Here is a 23,510-nt window from a genome sequence, read left to right on the forward strand (position 1 = left end):
CACCGATACAAGACATATGTCTGAGGATGACAGTGGTTACTCCGTTGCTGGACCGAATTACAGAGGCGCAACTCTAGGGTATGAAGGAGGAGCTCTGGAAGTTTGACCAGGGGTAAAATGGTCATTTTACCCTAAGAAGGATTTTTGGATTTGACTAAGTGTAATTGTGATAATAATAGTCAAGCAGTCATTGGAGCAGCCGTTACAGATTCCTTATCGTGAGATTTTACAATCAGCTTTGCGAGGTGAGTTTCCTCCTTTATAAGCGGGTCCAAGGCACCAATGTCGGCCCGTATATATATGCTAATATGTTTCGGGCTTAGGTTCGATGTCGGGGATAGCCCGATGTAGGTTTATATGTTTCCGAACTTCGGTCCGATGTCGGGGAAAGCCCGACGAACGTTTGTATACTAGATGTCTTTGTTATTCTTGCATGTGCTTGTTTATATGATCCGGGCTTCGGTCCGATGTTGGGGTAAGCCCGTGGAATACTTATATGTTATATGTTTCCGGATTTCAGTCTGATGTCGGGCGGGACCCGAGGAATGTTTATATTTTATGTGTTTATGTTATATGCATTGTTGATACGTTTATATGTATACCAGACTTCAGTCCGATGTCGGGTGGGCCCAATACCGGACTTGTCCGATGTCGGGCGGGGCCCGATGTAGTAGGCAAGGCCTAATGTATGTTATTATGTGCTTATATGATTATGTGTATGGCATGTGGTAGTTTGAGGAGACTTAGTAAGCTTCGTGCTTATAGTTTTCAGTTTTGGTTTCAGGTACTTCGGGTAGTAAGGGGAAGAGTTTGGGATGATTGTAGTGTCCGCACAATTTATTTACCCTGGGATGTTTATATTCTGATATATTTGACAAATGTTTATAATATTTTGAGATACACGACTTATGATTTTTATGTGATGTTTGATAACTATGGTTTTCTTAATGATTTAAAATGAAATTTTTGGACCGTATTTTTGAGATGTTTCAGAGATGAAATGTCTATTTGTCTAAAAGAAGCTTATACATTTGGTTGTGAGATGAAATTGTTGGAGACGTTTGCCATGTAGTGATCGGCGATGACCTTCTACCGATTGGTTGCGAGATGAAATGTCTATTAATCTAAAAAAACTTATACATTTGGTTGATGTATAGTTTGTTGGTTCGCTCCATTTTAACGAGTTCACTAATCTTTATTCTATATATGTGAAAATAGGAAACACATAAAATTAATAAATACCAAGTTGAACCGGCAATTGAATACAAAACATATCATCAAACCTATTCAACTAATTAAACAACTTATTTTTAAAAAATTATCCAAACACATTTTTGCATAGCCTTTAATTTATCTTCGCATATCATATTGTAGTATTTATTATATATTGTTATTCGTTTAATCAAATGGTTGATTCTTCAAATATCCTTTTTCCATTGAAAATCTTTTTTTTATCGTTTTAAATATTTAATTCATATATAATTATTTTTAATATGTTCTTTGTCCAAAAAACTTGTTTTAATATAAAGCTCCAATACAAACAAAATTGTAGGTTTTAACTTTTAGTTTACTCGTATTTCCAAAAGGTAATTTCCAACCTCCACAATGACATTCTTCCATCAGAGACGGTCTATTGTCAAATAAATTCCAAATTTAATTATTTTTAATTAAAACCCACAAAACAACTTAGGTACTTATAATACTTCCTACATGTTTTAGATAAAAATTCAAATTAGATTATAATATTTCCTGCTTGTGAGAAAAAAAAATACTTATACTTAGTCACATGCTTGAAAAATATTAAATGATTCAACACAGAAGCCTAACATGGTGGTGTTTTCCAAATAAACCTCAACTAGTAGATTATATCGGGTAAACTCATAATTTGTGTAATACTTAAAATTTTCTGACATTTATACTGGTTATTAACTTTCATATTATAATCTATTCAAAAATTAAATTTTCTTCGTACTTTTTATTGTTATTTATCATCGTACCAATATAAAATGGTGACAATTTTATATTTTGATAAAATCTCTATTCTAATAAATAAATATTTTTTATCACATGTTACACTCTTATTCATTTGTCAAATGTTATTTTGTGGTTTTTTTAAATTAATTTTTTTTCCACATGTTATTTTATGGTTTTTTTTTTGTTTTATTAAATTATATATAGTATTAAGTTACAACTCGTGGAAACAACGAGTAATTAATATCAAGATATAGGTAAAGTAAGATGCTAATTTGAGAAACAAACAAAAGTAAATGGCTATATTTCTTATTTTCTCCTCTGTTAGGATACATGGATAAAATAGGATCTAACTAAAATGAGGAATTAGTAGATAATAATACATTTGGAATTGTATTTTAATTGCTAATTGTAATGCCTGGGCTTGGTTCTTATTCCAAATCAAGAAAAAAAAATTAGTGAAGAAATGACTTTTATAAAAAATGAAAATCTTGTCAAATTAACTTACAAAGACTGACAAGAGGAAGAGACATGAGGATCGCCCCTGCATCCCAATGGACCACGCAACAAAAGGTGTCATCCTTTTGACTAAAGCTGTAGGAAATTGTTTAACAAAATATAACAATAATAACACCAAATCCTAAAACAACCATCAAAAAGTGCAGTGATAAAATTCTATGGTTGTGGCTTCATAGCTACAATTTCTTATGTTTTTGTCAAGTTTCTTTATTCTAGTTGCACCAGGCATGAGATACATGCTAATGTGTTGTATCTTTTCCTTTTTCACCATTTGAAGCCCCTACAAAAACCGTAGTTGGTTCCAGATTATTAACTTGCAGATTTTCTTAACACTTCAAACTGAAGCAAGAAACTTATAAATTTCATGATTTTAGAGATTAAGGAACTTATTATCTTGAAGAGATATGAGGCATAAACCCTATATATAGATGATTTTTAGCTAAATGAGCTGATTAGGGCATCAAGTTATAGAAGGAAGGATTCGTTGTATGGTAGTAAGCTTAAAGCTCATGTATGATTTTGCAATTTGTAAACTGAGGTTCAAAAAATTAAAATAGCCGACATTAAAAAATTGATATTAGTCGTTCTTTCTCCATATGTATCTGAAAAGGCATATAGAGGTTCAAAAATTGATATGTTTATGTCGAACACCTTCTTGTGAATCAATAAGGATGAACCAAATCTGGACAAAGAAAAGTGAAGAATTGTGTAAAGAAACGGACTAAAAGGTTGAAATAAGGAAATAAGATAACAAAATGCCCCATTTGAAAAACAACTTATTTTCAACTAAACTATCTTTACATCACACAAAAGATGACTATTGGTTCATCCTCATCAAGAGGTAATTGTTATTGGTGTGTCTAATGATGGTGGTTTGATAGCCTTGAGTTAGTGTAAAGATAAAAAATATTAACAAAATCTTGCATTTCTTTTTCTTATTCCTCCAAATTCGAACCAAACTTATTAACATAGGACTCTAGGTTTTCGTTTATGAACTTCCAAAGTTTCCAAATTTGGTATTGGTTATCAAAATTGTGGTTGTTGATATATTAGAATCAAAAACTGATTACAAGGATCCTTTTATGAGAGAAGAAAGTAGATAAAAAGATCGTACCAAGGAAGTACCAAGCATGTTGTTGATGATCTAACTGAAGAAAACGAACTGAGTCTTTCACTTTCTTCCTCAAGCCCAAATATGTAGACAATTATGCAAGAATCACAAACATAAAAAGGAAATTAATCTTCCAAACACCCAAAACCAAAACCGATGGTTAAACCATCTAATAAAAGATGAGCGGTGATTTCTAGAGAAACGTATATAGGAATCGAAGGTTTATTTTAAATTTGAATTGATATCTAGTTTCAAAAATCAAGAATGCCAAATTAGAGAAAATAGAGGCGTGATTTAGGGAATAAACGGATGAGTAGACGTCGTTTAGGGGTTTTAAAAGCAGAAGGGTAAATTAGATACTTTATTTTGAAATTTTTATAGATGGAGAATATGCCATATAGGATTAAAAGAGTCTTTTATTATCATAGAGTTTCAAATATAATAATTACAAAAAATGTAATAATAAATATATATAAATTTCATTAATGGATTTTCCTTCTAATTTTAAAACTCCTAAATTAAAGCATCATTAGTTTCATTTGCTTATTTATCTAAATTATTTGTTTAAATTTGTATTCTAATAAATGCATAGGTTTATTTTCCTTTTGACAAGTGTCATTATATTAGAACTCCTCATTAATATTATATGTCCCTTACCATGCCAATTGGCAACATATTAATTATCCATTTCAAATTTTAAATTTCTCAACTTTACATTAAATTTTAAATTTCAATATTAAATTTTTTTCTCTTTAATTATATTAAATTAATAACATTAGATTAAAAAATAAAATAAAATTAATATAGAATATAAGCTGATATAATTTCACGTATTTATTTAAATTAATGATTATAATTTTATATAACTAAAAAAATATCTTTTAAGTAACAATTTATTTAAAATAATTGATTATAAATTTTGATTTTTAATATGAAAGTTTAATTAATTTTATAATCGTGGTTCTCACGGGTTATAAACTAGTTTAAAAGATAAATAAATAAATAAATAAAAATTCAATTTTAATAAATCATTATCTTTCTTATTTTCTTATAAATTCAAAGTTTTTAAATAGTTTGTTCTTTATATTTAATTTATTCTTTTAAATAAACTCATGTAATACATGAGTCTCACAACTAGTTAATTATATTTGAACACTTGTCATCATTTCAAATGGACAGAAAGATAATTATGAAGAAAATTATGAGGATATTTAACTTCTCTTAACTAAAACTATTATAAATAGAGTTTGTTTTAGAATATTTAACGAGAGAATTTATTCATTTACTTTTTAAGGCTATGTTTGGCAGACTGGCTGAAAAGCTGGCTGTTAGCTCAAAAGCTAGCTATTAAATAAAAAACTAGCTGATAAAAAATAATGTTTGATAAAACTAGCTGAAAAACTAGCTAAAATATATAAAATTACATACAAGGACAAGTAAGAATACGTGTTTCTATAATTAATTAAGGGGTTTATTTGGAAAATTTTAAAATCCCATCTTAGGATGATAGGAGTGGTTCCTCTTAAATACATTTAACCCACTGTCACATCAATTTTTCTCTTTCTCTTTGAATTTTATGATGCTCACAGGCGGGAGCAAACGTCGGTAGGGTTTCTCCCTTTAGGGGTAATCAGTCTCAAATGACATCGAGATGGATGGAAGACAGGGGTTGGACCAATCACAGAAAAGTTTCTAATAACACTATGGTTAATCGTAGCATCCATACTCAAAGGAATTCTCAAGTAAGTTTTGAAGTCTGTTCATTCTATGTTACTTAATTTCCTGATTCGGTTTAAGTCCATGATATGTGGAGAGTTTGTGCCCGTTTAGGAAAATTTGTGGATGTGTTTATTTCTAAAAAGTTATCGTGCATGGGCAAACATTTTGGTTTTGTAAGATATTCAAGGGTACGTAATATTGATCATATGATTTAGCAGCTTTGTGATGTTTGATTTGGATTTCAAAAACTATATGCTTCTACCCCACGTTTCTAACAAGAAGGAAACAATCTGTCTCATCATGTTGTTAATTCCAAAGAGAAAAAACAAGATGTTCCAGTAGAGGAGATTACTAATCTAATTTCTAGGGATTTCATAGTGGAAAATAAGAAATGTGCTTGTCTAGTTAAGGCTAGAGATTATCCTACCTTTCCTAATCTTCGTATGCTTTTCTAAGATGAAGGTTTTGATATGAGTTATGTGGGTGTCTTATAGATTATGATTGAATTTAAATCTAAAGATGCTTGTAAAAATTCATGGGTAGTGATGTCATGGATCATTGACTATTGGAAAAACGTGCATGGGACCATAAATTTGTCCCGTTAGAACGTATTGACTGGCTTGATATTGAAGGTTTGCCTATATGTGTTCTTGGAGCAAGGATTCTTTAAAAAAATCATTCCTAAGTAGGGTGTAATAGCCCAATTAGAAGATTCTCTTAAGGAAGATGTTTACAAGAACCGAATATGTGTTTTGACTACTCTTCAGAATATTATTTATGATGTGGTTAGTGTCCGGGTGGATGGAATTTTGTTTAAAGTTAGATTTAATGAAGCTCCAGGATGGACTCCTTTTATCTGTGATCTTCATCAAGAGAACCTTGACGGTAGTGAGCTCAAGGATAATCAAGATAATGGTGAAGGTAACTATTCCTTGAGTGGACATGAAGATATCTCATCAGATCTGTCTGGTATTTATGACACAATGGAGAAAATGAAAGCATAAGAGGTTAAAAATAATAATCCTATGGGAGTTGGCGTTCCGATAAGCAATTAAAAAACCCAATGCATGACCCCAAGGGGAAATATGGGAAAGAAACTCCCCTTCGTATCATGCTGTATCGATCTCCTCACCCCCTGTAGGAGCGCCCACTACCATTGTTTCAGTAGTGATGGTGGATGCTGAAACGACCCCTATTTTTGCAGCAAGTCTGTCAACAGGTTCTTATAAGTCGTCTATAGTTGTTGCTATGATTTATGTTCCTGCTCAACATGAATTTTCTGGCCCACATTATGCGACAGATTTTGGAAAGGGATTGGCTTCGGTTGGTTTCACCAGAGGTTACGCTCATATGTCGGGAATTGAAACATTAGGAGATTTACTATCACACCTTCCTCTTTTCTCAAATAGAATATTTGGGGGAAATGAAACGAACTTAGATGGCTCGATTAATAGACACACATTTTTTAATGATACATATAGAACTATGGAAGTAGGAAAGAAGGTTAGGTACAATATTAATGGGGAATATTAATGAAGTATAGGATGAGTCGGAAAGATTGGCTTCTCGGTTTCACCCCACCCCAGCTAGCATTTGTAATTAGTTCATTGGTCAATCTGATTTGATTGATGTTCCATTGGGTGGTCCACATTTTACTTGGAGTGATAAGTAGGGGTCGAAGTTTAGTAGATTGGATTGGTTCTTGGTCTCGGATGGTATAATGACATTCGTTCCCTCATCTCACAGGGATAGTTCTAGAGAAAAAGATTTCATATCATCGTCCTATTCTTTTGATGAAGCATTGTGTTGACTATGGGCCATCTTCTTTTTGCTTATTTCATTGTTGGTTTGCTTTGGATGGTTTTGATTACATAGTCTATGATTCTTGGGGTACTATCTTTTGATAGGGGTTTTTGATAATTCTTGGGTTATTTTTAAGAAGAAACTTCAACTTCCTAAATCTAATCTTCGGGCTTGGAATTCTAGCGCTTGAGACCGGTTGACTACCAAGTCAAAGTTATTGCATGATAAGACTGATTCGATTGATGCTACTCTTATGCTAGATGATGGAACCACTGAGCTTAGAGAATATAGACTTTTGGTCCTTAAACGATTGACAGATTTGGATCACCTTTTTCAGGTTAATCTCGCCGAAAAGACGAAAGTTTAGTGGGGTATAGAGGGGGATGAGAATTTAGGTTTCTTTCATGGAACTATTAATTAGAAGAGGTGGTAGTTAGCTATTAGTGGTGTTCTAATTAATGGTCTTTGGGTTGATGACCTAGGAAGGGTTAGGAATTAATTCCAACAGTTCTATAAAAATCTATTCTCTAGGAAGAGAGGTATACATCCTACTACTAATGTTTATTTGTTTTCTAGGCTTTCGGAGGATCAAGTTCAGTTTCTTTAGGCTCCTTTTATTCGTGATGAGATTAAAATGGATGTGTAGGACCGTGGTTCAGACAAGGCTCCGAGCCCAGATGGTTTTTCTTTTTTCTTTTTGAGGAAATACATGGATTTTATTATTGATGATGTGGTAGCTTTTGTTCATCATTCTTATAGCCATAGTTCGATTCAAAAGGGATGCAATGGCTCTTTCTTTACTGTTATTCCCAATGTTTGTGACCCAAAGACAATTAGATATTATAGGCCTATTAATCTAATAGGTTGAAAATATAAGATTATTAGTACATTATTAGCTAATAGGTTGCTGGAGGTTATTACTTCTGTTGTTAGCTTGGAGTAGTCTGGCTTTGTTAAAGGTTGAAAAATTTTAGATGGGTTGTTTCTCATAAATGAGGTGGTATCTTGGAGTAAGTCTTAAAAGAAACCACTTATGATTTTTAAAGTGGATTTTGAAAAGGATTATGATTCTTTGTCCTGGGAATACCCGTTGGGAATCATGAAAATGCTTTGGTTCGATTTGGTGTTACTGGATCATGGAACTGCTGAGAACGGTTAGGGCTTCGGTTTTAGTTAATGGGTCTCCTACTAGTGAATTACAGATTCAGAGAAGTTTGAGCCAAGGGGACCCCTTGTCTCATTCCTTGTTTATCTTGGCGATGGAGGTTCTCCATGTAGCTTTTTATAAAGCTCATCTAGCAAATGAGTACCATGCAAATTACTATTAGTGGGATTGATATGTCACATCTCTTCTATGCACATGATGTTGTTTTGCTCTCCCTTTGGGATCTTGAGAATGCTAATTGGATTATTCGTATCCTTTGTTGTTTTTATCTGGCATCGGGTCTTAAAATCAATGTATATAAAACTAAATTCATCTCAGCAGGTGTTCCTTATTCTCAAATGGAGGGGGTGGCTTATAGATTGGGTTGTGCCCCATAAAATCTTGCTTTTGTTCATTTGGGAGTACCCATAGCTCAGAATATGTCTCGGGTGTCAACTTGGTCTTCAATTTTAGATCGGTTTCAAACTAGATTAACGGGTTGGAAGGGCAAGAGTCATTCCTTTGGTGGAAAATTTACCTTGATTAAGTCGGTTATTGGGAGGTTGGACAGTCATCTGATGCCCATCTTTTCGGCTCCAATCTTTGCCCTCAATTCATTGGAGGATCTTTGAGCTAGGTTATGTTAGGGTGCGAAGTTGGATGAAAGACAAATGCATTGGGTCCGTTGGGATAGAATTTTAGACAATATAAAAGAGGGTGGTCATGGAGTTGGTGTTAGATAAGGTGTCTAAGTCGATAACTGTATTTGGTATATACTTGACCCGACCCGATATGGTCCATTTGGGTTGCATGGCATCATGCATTTGGATGGACTTAATGAGAGAAATAACACTTGTGGTTTATTAATATATTATAAGTTCTAATATATTGATAGTATTATTTAAATAGTATTGATCAAGAATTAATTTGGAATTAATTAAGTGATCAAAAGATAACTAATTAAACATATGGGTTGATTATGTAAATCATCCATAACTTGTATAGTAGGCTAAAGGCTCCATGTAGTATCAAGTTGGGTTAAACCCATAGGATGCTCGATGGATGCTCCATGGGAGTTATAAACCCATGGGTCATGGAAATGAAGAGTCATGTCACATTAAGGTTTACATGGAGTAACCCTAGACATAACACACTTTATACAGAATATGATGCACACCAAAATCAGTTACACTAACAACAAGTGAGGTAAAGTTGACTTTGCAAGTGTTATACATTCTCTCGAAGTTATTCCAAAGCATTTGAGGCATCACACTTGGGGTGCTAGGCTCTCAAGGTTTTCAAGGAATCAAATTAACTACAAGGTATGTAATTCTAGCCATCTTTTAGATTAAAAGATCCCCATGTATGCTTGATAGGATTATGAACCTTGGAAATCATATTTTGCATGTATTTTAGACAAACATAGATCCAAGGTTTTCTAGGGTTGCATGTACACTTAGGGGTGTTAGAATGCTCATAACCCATCAGTGGTATCAGAGCCTAGGCTTGTTTGTTAAATACTTGATGCAAACTTGTTTTCAAAAGACAAAAAACTGTCCAGACAAGAAAACTCGACGAGTTATGGCCAAAAACTCGCTGAGTTTATGTGTTATTGCATGAACTCGACGAGTTACTTGATGAACTCGACGATTTTGTCATCCGGTGAGCAGTTTTTGGAGCTTTGATTACTGGAAATGGACTAGAAACATTACCCTAAACTGTTTTGGTGTTTTAAAACTTGTTTTAGATGGTGTAATGGTTACGCTAATCCATTTTCAATAGCAATTATCAAATTTTCAAGTTTCACATGGTTAAGTTTAAGATTCTTGAAATTGTTGATATGCATGTTCATGAACTTATGAGTTTAGAAAATCATACAAATTATTTGTAACTTGCTTGTTAGTTTTGTTCTTGATCATTATGTGTTTTAAGAAAATCCATAATTTGTCCTAAAGTTATGGATTACCAAAAGTCACACTTTTAAAGTCCATTATTAAATACATAGGTTACATAAAATGAAAAGTCTCTCATTTTACTAATCCATTAACTCATAAGTTATGAAAGATGAAAAGTTTTGAAAGTTACAAAACTTGCCCTCATGTTTTGAAACATGTAAAGTCATCTTAAAACTTTAAGTTCCAACTCCTAGAATTTTAAAAGTTCAAATTCAACCCTTATACTTTATAATATTATAAGTTTAATAATTATTATATATATATATAAGAACAAATTCGTTTAAACGTTAGTAGGCCTCACTCACGAAGCCGGTCTATTAGAGGGTATAAGGTTGCTGCCTATGAAATGGCAGCTTAATGGGTGTCCACTCTCACCCACCGCTTCCTTGATCGGAGGGTCGTTAGCCAAATGGGTAGGACAAGGACTTGTAAATTCTCATTAAAAGTATGATGCATATTATAAAGTGACTAAATGTTTTATTAAATTCCCAATCTTAGTTACTTTAGGAAAATGTGAATAAGGTGCTAATCCATGAAATTACACTTTAAACTTTGTTTAAGTCGTTAGTGGAGCGTGTGTGGTTAACCAGCACACTAACCTGGACTTAACAAGGTAGGTAAAGGGTGACTTAAAGTTTATTATAGGTCGGTGGAGCATGTGTGCTTAACCGGCACATCGATTGAGTGTTAAAATTTAAGGGTACCAAGTAATTTGCATGGTTATCTCACACCTCGTTTTGTGATCCTTGGTATCCCAGTCACAAAACTTGGTGGGCACACTCAAGATTGAAACATGCCTTTGAAAAGTTCATTGAATCTCAAAAGAATCTAAGAATTTGTAAGAACCAATTAAAACCTCATAATTTATATTTCGGTTTTTGGTGGAAATTGGTGAATCGTCATTCACCTACCTTTCATATATGTTATAGCTTAGATTACGACATACCTCTTCTAAGTTATGATATATTGTGATTGGGTCCTAGCCTTAATATTACATTTGGGTTTTTTATTAAGGAATATATTTATATCTAAACTAAACTTGTTCTTTTTTTAGATGTCTTCCAACAACACTACTGCTGGCTGAAACCCTACTGGCTCGTTTTCCCTCATGAATCTATGTGGGTGGGTCATCTTCGATGGTTCCAGCTTTATGGATTAGTTCTGGAACATCAGGATGGTGACTCGCTACGAGGACAAGGAATATGTCCTCGATAAGGACCTAAAGGAGATCAATGAGTCCACTGCTACACCCTAGGAGATCGCTAACTTCCGGACTCATGAAAGAGATGCCACCAAAGTGGCATGCATCATGATGGCCACCATGACAGTTGAACTCCAAAAGTCCTATGAGGATTACTACCCTTTTGAGATGCACCAAGATATGACGGAAAGATACCATCATAGTGCTCATCAAGAGCGGTATGAAATAATCTCTTCCGTTATAACAACCAGGATGAAGGATGGAGAATCTGTCACGAGCCACATGCAGAAAATGCAAGGTATGTGGATCGGTTGCTGAAGCTCAATGTGAACTTTCCTGAGGAGCTTGCAATAGATATCATTTTACACTTTTTAACCTCACGTTATGATCAATTCCGCATGATATACCACATGAATAAGGAAGAAGTCACACTCATCAAACTTCAAGGACTCCTAAAGACCGCATAAAGAAGTCTTAAAGGTAAGTCGGTTGTTAACACTACCACTCCTACTACTCCAAACTCCGCCCCTATCCTGGCAATTGGGTAAGGTAGAGGGAAGAAGAGGAAGAGCCCTTCGAAGGGTACCAAGGGTAAGACCCTTGTTGGCTCCTTTTCAAGTGGAACCAAGAAAGGTTTTGTCACTCCTTCTTCTGACCCAAACGAGGCTGAATGCTTCTATTGCCATGAAAAGTCGCATTGGAAGAGGAACCGCCCAAAGTACCAGCAAGATGTAAAGGATGGGCAAGTCAAAACCAACCATGCAGGTATTTACACTATTCTATCTAATATCTCACCCTATTCTAACTCTTGGGTTCTTCATACCGGTTGTGGTATTCATATTTGTTCTGATTTGCAGGGACTAAGAAGAAGTGAGAATGTGGAGCATGGAAAGATAAACTTGATCATGGGGAATAGGAAAGCTTCACCTGTCACCAAGATTGGAGTTTATTCTTTGTTGCTAAGTAGTGGGTTTACTTTAGATTTGAATAAATGTTGTTATTCGCCAAAAATGGCAAGAAATATTATTTCCTTTCATGCTTTGTACAAACAAGGGCTTACCTTTTCTTTTGATAATGAAATTGGTGGAATAAATGCTTTCTTTAATAATGTTCTTTATTTTAAAGCATTACCTTGTGATGGTGTGTATGAAGCTGTATATGTTGTAGATAATCTATGAAATAATGTGTTGTGTATTGATTCTTTTGATAATAATAACTTGGATAAAGCATCCTCACGGCATTGTCGTCGTGGACATGTGAGCAAGAAAAGCATAGGCCAACTCCAAAAGGATGGAGTCTTGGAGTCATTAGAACTAAAGTCAGATGATATTTGTGAATCATGCTTACTTGGAAAAATGACAAAGTCACCATTCATTGGTTCTTGTGCTAGGGGTGAAGGTTTGTTGGATCTAGTGCACACAGATGTGTGTGGACCCTTCAAATCTGCCACAAGGGATTTTAATCGTTATTATCTGACTTTTACTGATGATTATAGTAGATATGGATATGTCTATTCAATCAAGCATAAGTTGGAAACTTTTGAAAGGTTTAAAGAGTTTAAACATGAAGTCGATAATCAATTAGGCAGGAACATTAATATGCTTCGATCCGATCGTTGTGGTGAGTATCTTAGTACAAAGTTCCTCAACTATATTAAGGAATGTAGGATTATCTCACAATTGACACCTCCCATGACATCACAGTTGAATGGTGTGGCTGAGAGGCATAATCGAACCTTGTTGGACATGGTTCATCCCACGATGAGTCGAGCTTCGCTAGCAATCTCCTTCTGGGGTTATGCCTTAGAGACTGCCGCCAATATCCTTAATCTGGTCCCTCCAAAGAAAGTTGCCAAAACTCCACATGAGATGTGGACTGGTAAAGTTCCCAAACTAGACCACATCAAGATTTCGGTTTTTGAGGATTTCGTGAGGTGCGAGACTCATGATAAGCTCAAACCTCGAAGTAAGAGATGCATTTTTATCAGCTACCCACAAAAATCCTTTGGTTACCTCTTCTATAGACCTAGTGACAATGTGGTCTTTGTAGCAAGGAAGGGTGTGTTTCGAGAGATAGAGTTCATAAGCCAAGGAAACAGTGGGACGCAAATTGACCTTGAAGAAATTCAAGAGTCAAGTGGTGAAGGAACTTCAAACCCTAGCACTCAACCGGAGGAGGAAACTCATGTTGAGCCAATTGACAAGTCTCTGTACCTCTGAGGCATTCCACAAGGGTTAGGAATGCACCTGAGCATTATTATGTTTTCCATATTACTGCGGATAGTGAGACACTTATCAGTGATGAAACATTGGTAAGTCTGGATGAACCTAACAGTTACACAGAAGCCATGGCAGGCCCCGAGTCTGCGAGGCAATGGACAATGAGATACAGTCCATGTATGACAATCAAGTATGGAACATGGTTGACAATCTACCAGGTCATAAGACAGTTGGGTGCAAATGGATCTTCAAGAAAAAGACCGACATGGATGGTAATGTACACACATATAAGGTGCGGTTGGTTGCAAAGGGCTTTTCTCAAACTCTGGGAGTTGATTATGATGAGACCTTTTCACCAGTTGCAAATATTAAGTCCATTAGGGTTTTGTTAGCCGTAGCTGCATTTCATGATTACGAAATATGGAAAATGGATGTCAAAACTGCCTTCCTTAATGGAAGTTCGACTGAAGATGTTTATATGAGTCAACCAGAGGGTTTTGTCAGTACAGAATACCTTAATAGAGTGTGTAAGATCGATAAATCCATTAATGGATTGAAACAGGAACCTCGCAGATGGAATCTTTGCTTTGACAAGAAAGTCAAAGAATTTGGCTTTTCGAGGAGTGATGATGAATCTTGTATCTATGTCAAGGCTTGTGGGAGTATAGTCAGATTTTTAGTACTGTATGTGATGACATACTACTCATAGGAAATGACATCCCAACCCTACAGGAAGTGAAGTCTTGGCTTGGGAAGTGTTTCTCTGTGAAAGACCTAGGAGAAGTTGCCTATATTTATAAGGATTATGAGAGATCGGAGTAAAAGACTAATTGGAATTAGTCAAAGTACTTACTTGGAAAAGGTGCTGAAGAGGTTCAGCATGCAGGACTCCAAGAAAGGAGAGTTGCCCATCCAGAGTAACGCTAGACTGATTAAAACTTAGCGCCCGAGTACCGAGGCTGAGACAACAAAAATGATTCGAGTACCTTATTCTTCTATAGTATGTTTGATCATGTATGCTATAACCTGCACTCGACCTAATGTAGCCTTTACTTTGAGCATGGTTAGCAGATATCAGAGGAACCCTGGCAAGGATCACTGGACTGTGGTAAAGAATATCCTCAAGTACCTACGGAGCACTAAGGACTGGGTCCTTACCCTCGGTAGGAGTGATGACTTGAGAGTTGTAGGGTATAGTGATGCTAGTTTGCAGACTGATAGGGATAATTTCCGCTCTCACTTTGGGTGGGCCTTTACCTTAAACGGAGGAGCAATCACTTGGAAGAGTTCCAAGAAAGAGACAGTGGCTCATTCAACTTGCGAATCAGAGTATATAGCAGCAAGCGAGGCAACAAAGGAGGCGATATGGCTGAAGAGCTTCATTGGAGACCTTGGAGTTGTACCAGCTATAAAGGAGCCCATGGAAATTTTCTGTGATAGTGAAAGCGCAGTTGCCTTAGCCAAGGAACCAATAGATCATGGGAGATCCAGACACACCTACAGAAAATACAATTTCATCAGACATCGAATAGAATAAGGACACTTCGTGGCAAAAAGGATATCATCGGATGAGAACCCAGCAGATCCCCTCACGAAAGGACTGAGTTGGGCTAAGCATCTCCAGCATGCTCGGAGCATAGGGTTGAAGAATGATATTAGTTTTAGTAGTTAAATAATTTTGAAATTTGTAAAGCGTAATTGACATTTGATGATGAATAAAAGTTGTGTTTATTTATGACTAAAGTGTTATTATCTTTTGTCAATCGCTTACTATATTTCTTTTGCATGTTTTTACTTCCAAAATAATTATGTTTGGTATATCATATTATTTGAATCTCCACAGTTGGTCATATTTTGTAAGTAGGTATGAATCAAGACTGTCATGAGATGATTGTAGAGGTGTAAGTTGTTGGACATGGCTACGACACTCATGAGTGCTTATAAGTTCTGAGCATTGGATTCAACCCACGTTCACTGGTATCACTTCATGGAATTTATCTCGAGTGATCGTGAGACGGTAATATCATATAAGTCTTCAAACCTAGATATATGACTTGTTGTCTATGAGTTGGTTATGCATTGATCGTACAAAACCGCATTGGTAACTCGATGTTATAAAACATACTTTTGTGTGTGATTCAACAAGTAGTTGAATAAGCATATGAGTCGAAGGTTTTTTGTTCCTTCTTGGATTAGAAGTAATATATGGGCCCCTCGATGATTTTGTTTTGACCTATGTACCGAGCCCGGTCAAAACTTAGTTGAGGTGTTCAATTAAGTTCTTTGTCAAACAAATCAGAAATCGGGAAACAAACTGTTGGACAATAAGTAAGACATTGTTCCATGTATTTGTCCGGCTGATATCTAGTATAGAGGATTATATGATCACTTATATTAAATGGCACATCATCATATTATCAGTTCTGAGAGACCTTGAAAGAGCTATGATTGCTGATCGGTTCCTGAAGTCATATTTACAGATATAGTTATTAGACCTATCCAAGTGAGAGACTGTTGGATAAGGTGTCTAAGTCCATAACTATATTTGGCATGTACTTGACCCGACCTGACATGGTCCATTTGGGTTGCATGGCATCATGCATTTGGATAGAGTTAATGAGAGAAATAACACTTGTGGTTTATTATTATATATTATAAGTTCAAATATATTAATAGTATTATTTAATTAGTATTATTCAAGAATTAATTTGGAATTAATTAAGTGATCAAAAGATAACTAGTTAAATATATGGGTTGATTATGTAAATCATCCATAACTTGTATAGTGGGTTAAAAGCTCCATGGATTATCAAGTTAGGTTAAACACATAGGATACTCCATGGGAGTTACAAACCCATAGGTCATGGAAATTAAGAGTCCTGTCACATTAGGGTTTACATGCAGTAACCCTAGATGTGACACACTATACAAAGAGCATGATGCACACCAAAATCGGTTACACTAAGGACAAGTGAGGGCAAGCCGACTTTGCAAGTGTTATACATTCTCTCAAAGTTATTCCAAAGCATTTGGTGTTGTGTGAATAATTTGAGGCATCCCACATGGGGTGCTAGGCTCTCAAGGTTTTCAAGGAATCAAATCAACTACAATGTATGTAAATCTAGCCATATTTTAGATTAAAAGTTCCCCATGTATGCTAGATAGGATTATGAACCTTGGAAATCATATTTTGAATTTAATTTAGAAAAACATAGATCCAAGGTTTTCTAGGGTTGCATATACACTTAGGGGTGTTAGAATGCTCATAACCCATCAGTTGGGACTTTATACTCTTTCAATAGCGTCATGCTTTTCCGTTGTCATTGACATTTCTTCCATAACCCAAATTTGATTTGGGTTAGGGTTGTTAGAGCTTTATATAGTTCCGATGGGGGGGGGGGGGGGGGTTGTGGTTCTTTAAGTATGATATGAGGGTGGACGGGTCACTGCAATCGTATGATCCGCCATTTAAGATCATATAAGATAAGTGATCATATAATCCTCTGTTCTAGATATCAGCCGGCAAATACATGGAACAATGTCTTACTTATTGTCCAGCAGTTTGTTTCCTGATTTTCGATTTGTTTGACAAAGAACTTAATTGAACACGTCAACTTAGTTCTGACCGGGCCCGATACATTGGTCAAAACAAAATCATCGAGGGGCCCAGATATTAGCTTCTAATCGAAGAAGGAACAGATAAACTTCAACTCATATGTTTGTTCTACCACTCATTGAATTACACACAAAATCACGTTTTATAACATCGAGTTACCAATGCGTTTTCGTACAATCAATGCATAACCAACTTGTAAGTAATAAATCATGTCTCTAGGTTTGAAGACTTATATGATGTTATCGTCTCACGATCACTCGAGATAAATTCCATGAACTGATTCCAGTAAGCGTGGGTTGTGTCCAATGCTCAGAACTTATAAGCACTCATGATTGTTGTAGCCATGTCCAACACCTTAGACCTCTGCAACCAATCATGACAGTCTTGATTCATACCTACTTCTGACATATGACTGACTGTGGAGGTTTGAATAATATGATATATCAAACATAATTATTCTGGAAGTCAAAACATGCAAAAGAAATTATAGTAAACGATTGACAAAAGATAGTAACACTTTACTCATAAATAAACACAAATTTTATTCATCATCAAATGTCAATTACACTTTACAAATTTCATAATTTATCTAACTACTAAAACTTATATCATCCTTCAGCCCTATGCTCTGAGCATGCTGGAGATGCTTAACCCTACTCAGTCCCTTCGTGAGGGGATCTGCTGGGTTCTCATCCGATGATACCCTCTTTTCCACGAGGATTCCTTCTTCTATGTGATGTCTGATAATATGATATTTTCTGTCGACGTGTCTGGATCTCCCGTGATCCCTTGGTTCCTTGGCTAAGCCAACAGCACTTTCACTATCACAGAAAATTTTCATGGGCTCCTTTATAGCTGGTACAACTCCAAAGTCTCCAATGAAGTTCTTTAGCCATATTGCCTCCTTTGTTGCCTTGCTCACTGCTATATACTCTGATTCACAAGTGGAATCAGCCACTGTCTCCTGCTTGGAACTCTTCCAAGTGATTGCTCCTCCGTTTAAGGTAAAGACCCAGCCCGACTGAGAGCGAAAATTATACCTATCAGTTTGGAAGCTAACATCACTATACCCTACAACTCTCAAGTCATCACTCCCACCGAGGGTAAGGACGCAGTCCTTAGTCCTCCATAGGTACTTGAGGATATTTTTTACCGTAGTCCAATGAGCCTTGCCAGGGTTCCCCTGATACCTGCTAACCATGCTCAAGGCAAAGGCTACATCAGGTCGAGTACACGTCATAGTATACATGATCGAGCATATTGCTGAAGCATAAGGTACTTGACTCATTTCTGCTATCTCGGTACTTGGGCTTTGTGTCTTACTCAATCTGGCGTTACTCTGGATGGGTAACTCTCCTTTCTTGGAGTTCTGCATGTTGAATCTCTTCAACACCTTGTCCAAGTATGTACTTTGACTATGTCCAATTAGTCTTCTACTCCGGTTTTTGAAAATCCTTATCCCTAGAATATAGGCAACTTCTCCTAGGTCCTTCATAGAGAATCACTTCCCAAGCCAGGACTTAACTTCCCGCAGAGTTGGGATGTCATTTCCTATGAGTAGTATGTCATCCACATACAATACCAAAAAGCTAACTATACTCCCACTAGCCTTGACATAAACACAAGATTCATCTTCACTCCTAGAAAAGCCAAATTCCATGACCTTTTCATCAAAGCAAAGATTCCATCTACGAGGTGCTTGCCTTAATCCATAAATGGATTTCTCAAGCTTACACACTCTATTAGGGTACTCGTTGCTGAAAAAACCTTCTGGCTGACTCATGTAAACATCTTCAGTCAACTTTCCATTAAGGAAAGCGTTTTTGATATCCATTTGCCAAATTTCATAGTCATGAAATGCAGCTATGGCTAACATAACCCTAATAGACTTAATATTGGCTACTGTAGAAAAAGTCTCATCATAATCCACTCCAGGAATTTGAGAGAAGCCCTTTGCCACCAGTCGAGCCTTATAAGTGTGTACATTACAATCCATGTCGGTCTTCTTCTTGAAGATCCATTTGCCCCCTACAGTCTTACGACCTGGTACATTCTCAACCAAGTTCCAAACATGATTATCATACATGGATTGTATTTCACTATCCATAGCCTCTTTCCATTTAGCAGACTCAGGGCTTGCCACGGCTTCCGTGTAGCTGTTAGGTTCATCCAGACCTACTAGTGTCTCATCACTAATAAGTGTCTCACCTTCCACAGTAATATGGAAACCATAATAATGCTCAGGTGAATTCCTAACTCTCATGGAACGCCTCAGAGGTACAGACTCGTCAATTGGCTCAACAGGAGTTTCCTCCTCAAGTTGAGGGCTAGGGTTTGAAGTTCCTTTACCACTTGACTCTTGAAGTTTTTCAAGGTCAATTTGCCTCCCACTTTCTCCTTTGCTTATAAACTCTCTCTCTCTCTCTCTCTCTCTCTCTCTCTCTCGAAAGAATCCTCTTCTTGCTACAAAGACCACATTATCACTAGGTCTGTAGAAGAGGTAACCAAAGGATCTTTGTGGGTAGCCGATGAAAATACACCTCTCGCTTCGGTGTTCTAGCTTATCATGAGACTCGCGCCTCACAAAAGCCTCGCAACCCTAAATCTTGATGTGGTCTAGTTTAGGTACTTTACCAGTCCACATCTCGTGAGGAGTTTTGGCAACTTTCTTTGTAGGGACTAGATTAAGAATATGGGCGGCAGTCTCTAAGGCATACCCCCAGAATGAGATTGGTAGCGAAGCTCGACTCATCATGGAACGAACCATATCCAACAAGGTTTGATTACGCCTCTCATCCACACCATTCAACTGCGGTGTCCTGGGAGGTGTCAATTGTGAGACAATCCCACATTACCTAAGATAGTCGAGGAACTCTAAACTAAGATACTCACCACCTTGATCGGATCGAAGCGTCTTAATTTTCCTGCCCAATTGATTCTCGATTTCCTGTTTAAATTCCTTAAACCTTTCGAAAGTCGCTGATTGATGCTTGATTAAGTTGACATATCTAATATAATCATCAGTAAAAGTCAAATAGTAATGATTAGCATCCCTTATGGCATGTTTGAATGGGCCACACACATCCGTGTGTACAAGGTCCAACAAACGTTCACCCCTCTCACAAGAACTTGTGAAGGGTGACTTTGTTATTTTTTCAAGTAAACATGATTTGCAACTATCATCAGACTTTAGGTTAAATGACTCCAAGACTCCATCCTTTTGGAGTTGGCCTATGCGTTTCTTGCTTATATGTCCAAGACGACAATGCCATAGTGATGCTTTATCCAAGTTATTATTATTAACAGAATCAACACACAATACATTATTTCCTAAGCTATCAACCACAGATACAGTTTCATACACGCCTTCACAAGGTACTGCTTTAAAATAAAGAACATTATTAAAGAAAGCATTAATCGAACCAACTTCATTATCAAATGAAAAGGTGAAACCTTGTTTATACAATGCATGAAAGGAAATAATATTTCATGCCATTTCTTGAAAATTACAACATTTATTCAAATCTAAACTAAACCCACTACTTAGCGATAAAGTATAAACTCCAATCTTGGTGACATTCTCACTTCTTCTTAGTCCCTGCAAATCAGAACATATATGAATACCACAACCGGTATCAAGGACCCATGAGTTAGAATGGGGTGACTTATTAGATAAGATAGTGTAAATACCTACATGGTTGGGTTTAACTTTCCCATCCTTCACATCTTGCTGGTACTTTGGGCAGTTCCGCTTCCAATGTGCTTTTTCACGACAATAGAAGCATTTAGCCTCTTTTGGGTCAGAAGAAGGAGTGATGAAACCTTTCTTGGTTCCACTTAAAGAAGAGCCATCAAGGGTCCTAACCTTGGTACCCTTCGAAGAACTCTTTCTCTTCTTCCGTCGTCCTTTCCCGATTGCCAAGACAGGGGCGGAGTTGGTAGGAGTAGGAGTAGTAACAACCGCCTTACCCTTAAGACCACTTTCTGTGGTCTTTAAGAGTCCTTGAAGTTTGCTGAGAGTGACCTATTCCTTATTCATGTGGTATGTAATGCGGAATTGATCATAACATGAGGGTAAGGAGTGTAAAATAATATCTATTGCTAGCTCCTCAGGGAAGTTCACATTAAGCTTCAGCAAGCGGTCCACAAATCTTTGCATTTTCTGTATGTGGCCCGTGATGGGTTCTCCATCCTTCATTCGGGTTGTTATCATGGAGGAGATGATTTCATACCTCTCCTGTCGTGCATTTTGATGGTATCTTTCCATCAAATCTTGGTGCATTTCAAAAGGGTTGTAGTCCTCGTAGGACTTTTGGAGGTCGGCTGTCATAGTGGCCATCATGATGCATGCCACCTTGGTGACATCCCTTTTATGTGCCCTAAAGTCAGCGATCTCTTGAGGAGTAGCAACTGTCTCATCAATCTCCTTAAGCTCCTTATCGAGGACATATTCTTTGTCCTCGTAGCGGGTAATCATTCGGATGTTTCTGATCCATTCATTAAAGTTGGATCCATCAAAAGTGACTTTCCCACACAAGTTCATTAGAGAAAAGGAGCCATTAGGACTAGAGCCAGAAGCAGCAGTGTTTGCAGACATCTGAAAAGAAGAAAAGTTTAGTTTAGAAATAGGAATAGTCCTTAATAAAACACCCAAATGTAGTATTAAGGCTAGGACCCAATCATAATATATTATACTTAGAAGAGGTATGCCGTAATCTAAGTAATAACATATTTGAAAGGTAGGTGAATGACGATTCACCAATTTCCACCAAAGTTGAAATATTAAAATATTTAATTTGGTTCATAGAAACTCCTAGATTCTTTTGAGTTTCAATGAACTTTTCAAAGGCATGTTTCAATCTCGAGTGTGCCCTCCAAGTTTTGTGACTAGGATGCCGAGGATCACAAAACGAGGTGTGAAGTGACCATGCAATTTACTGGGTACCCTTAATAAATTACCCCTCAATCGATGTGCCGGTTAACCACACACGCTCCATCGATACTATGATAAATATTAAGTCATCCTTTACCTACCTTGTTAAGTCCAAGTTAGTGTGCCGGTTAACCACGCACACTCCACTAACGATTTAGACAAAATGTAAAGTGTAATTTCATGGATTAGCACCTTATTCACATTAGTTATTCTTTTGATCACCTAATTAATTCTAAATTAATTCTTGATCAAAACTAATTAAATAATATTATTAATATATTAGGACTTATAATATATTAATAAACCATATGTCTTATTTCTCTCATTGAGTTTATCCAATTGCATGGTGCCATGCAACCCAAATCGACCATGTCGGGTCGGGTCAAGTATTTACCAGAAATAGTTATGGACTTAGACACCTTATCCAACACTTACATGGTTGCAACTTATCAGCTATGGATTAGTAGAATTGGGTTGTCAGCTATTGATCAGTAGACATTGGGTTCTTTAAGGAATCCAGTCAATCATTAGTCATAAATATATACAATTGAGACTTAACGATAATCATACCTAGGTCATATATTAGGAAAAATCAAAGTATTAGGCTAAGCACTGCTGAAATCACCACTCATTCACTTTCTAAGAAGTGAGTGCATAGCTACTTTCATCTTACACATAGATATGAAGTCTTTAGGTTATTAAAGTGTTACGTGCCTATTATCTGTGATTAATACTTTATGTGTTAGATGAACTATATGAGCTAATTTTGTTTAACCATACATGTATTTTCACACTTATAAAAAATGGGGTAGTGAAGGGTAAAGAGCAATGAAAATAGTGATAAGAGGTCGAGATTCTATTGTACTACCACACTACCAATGTAGCCACCTAGTAGGGTATTGATGATGACCACAAACTATTCTAGATAGGTTGGGTCAAACATGGACATGTTTGCAACCTATAGATGTTTATAAGCCTTACATGGGCTGGTTTATGACATGTAGGTGTTCATCGACCATACATGGGTAGCCCAACCTATAGATGTTAATGAAATTATTTACGGGCATGTCTTCGACATGTAGGCATTGAAGAACCGTATGCGGATAGGTCTAAAACTTGAAGGTGTTACTGAATTATACATGAGCAAGTCCCTGACATATATATATATATATATATATATATATATATATATATATATATATATATATATATATATGTTAAGAAACGACATACAGATAGGGCCACGACCTGTAGGTATGAATGAATTATTCATGTAGATACTCTATTCACCCCATGAATATCTAATTAGCATATATTTC

At 36.2% G+C, this 23,510-nt stretch overlaps 1 long non-coding RNA gene across 1 annotated transcript; it reads right to left on the reverse strand.

Annotated features, from left to right (window-relative positions):
• Positions 1 to 2,426: 2,426 nt before the first annotated feature.
• Positions 2,427 to 3,983, reverse strand: LOC122197833 (uncharacterized). The gene is made up of 2 exons (XR_006191529.1): positions 3,605 to 3,983; positions 2,427 to 2,770 (listed from the first exon to the last, which is right to left on the reverse strand). It is a non-coding gene; the product is annotated as an uncharacterized LOC122197833 (long non-coding RNA).
• Between the last annotated feature and the right edge of the window lie 19,527 nt (positions 3,984 to 23,510).

Source organism: Lactuca sativa, chromosome 4, assembly GCF_002870075.4.
Source record: "Lactuca sativa cultivar Salinas chromosome 4, Lsat_Salinas_v11, whole genome shotgun sequence".
NCBI lineage: Eukaryota > Viridiplantae > Streptophyta > Magnoliopsida > Asterales > Asteraceae > Lactuca > Lactuca sativa.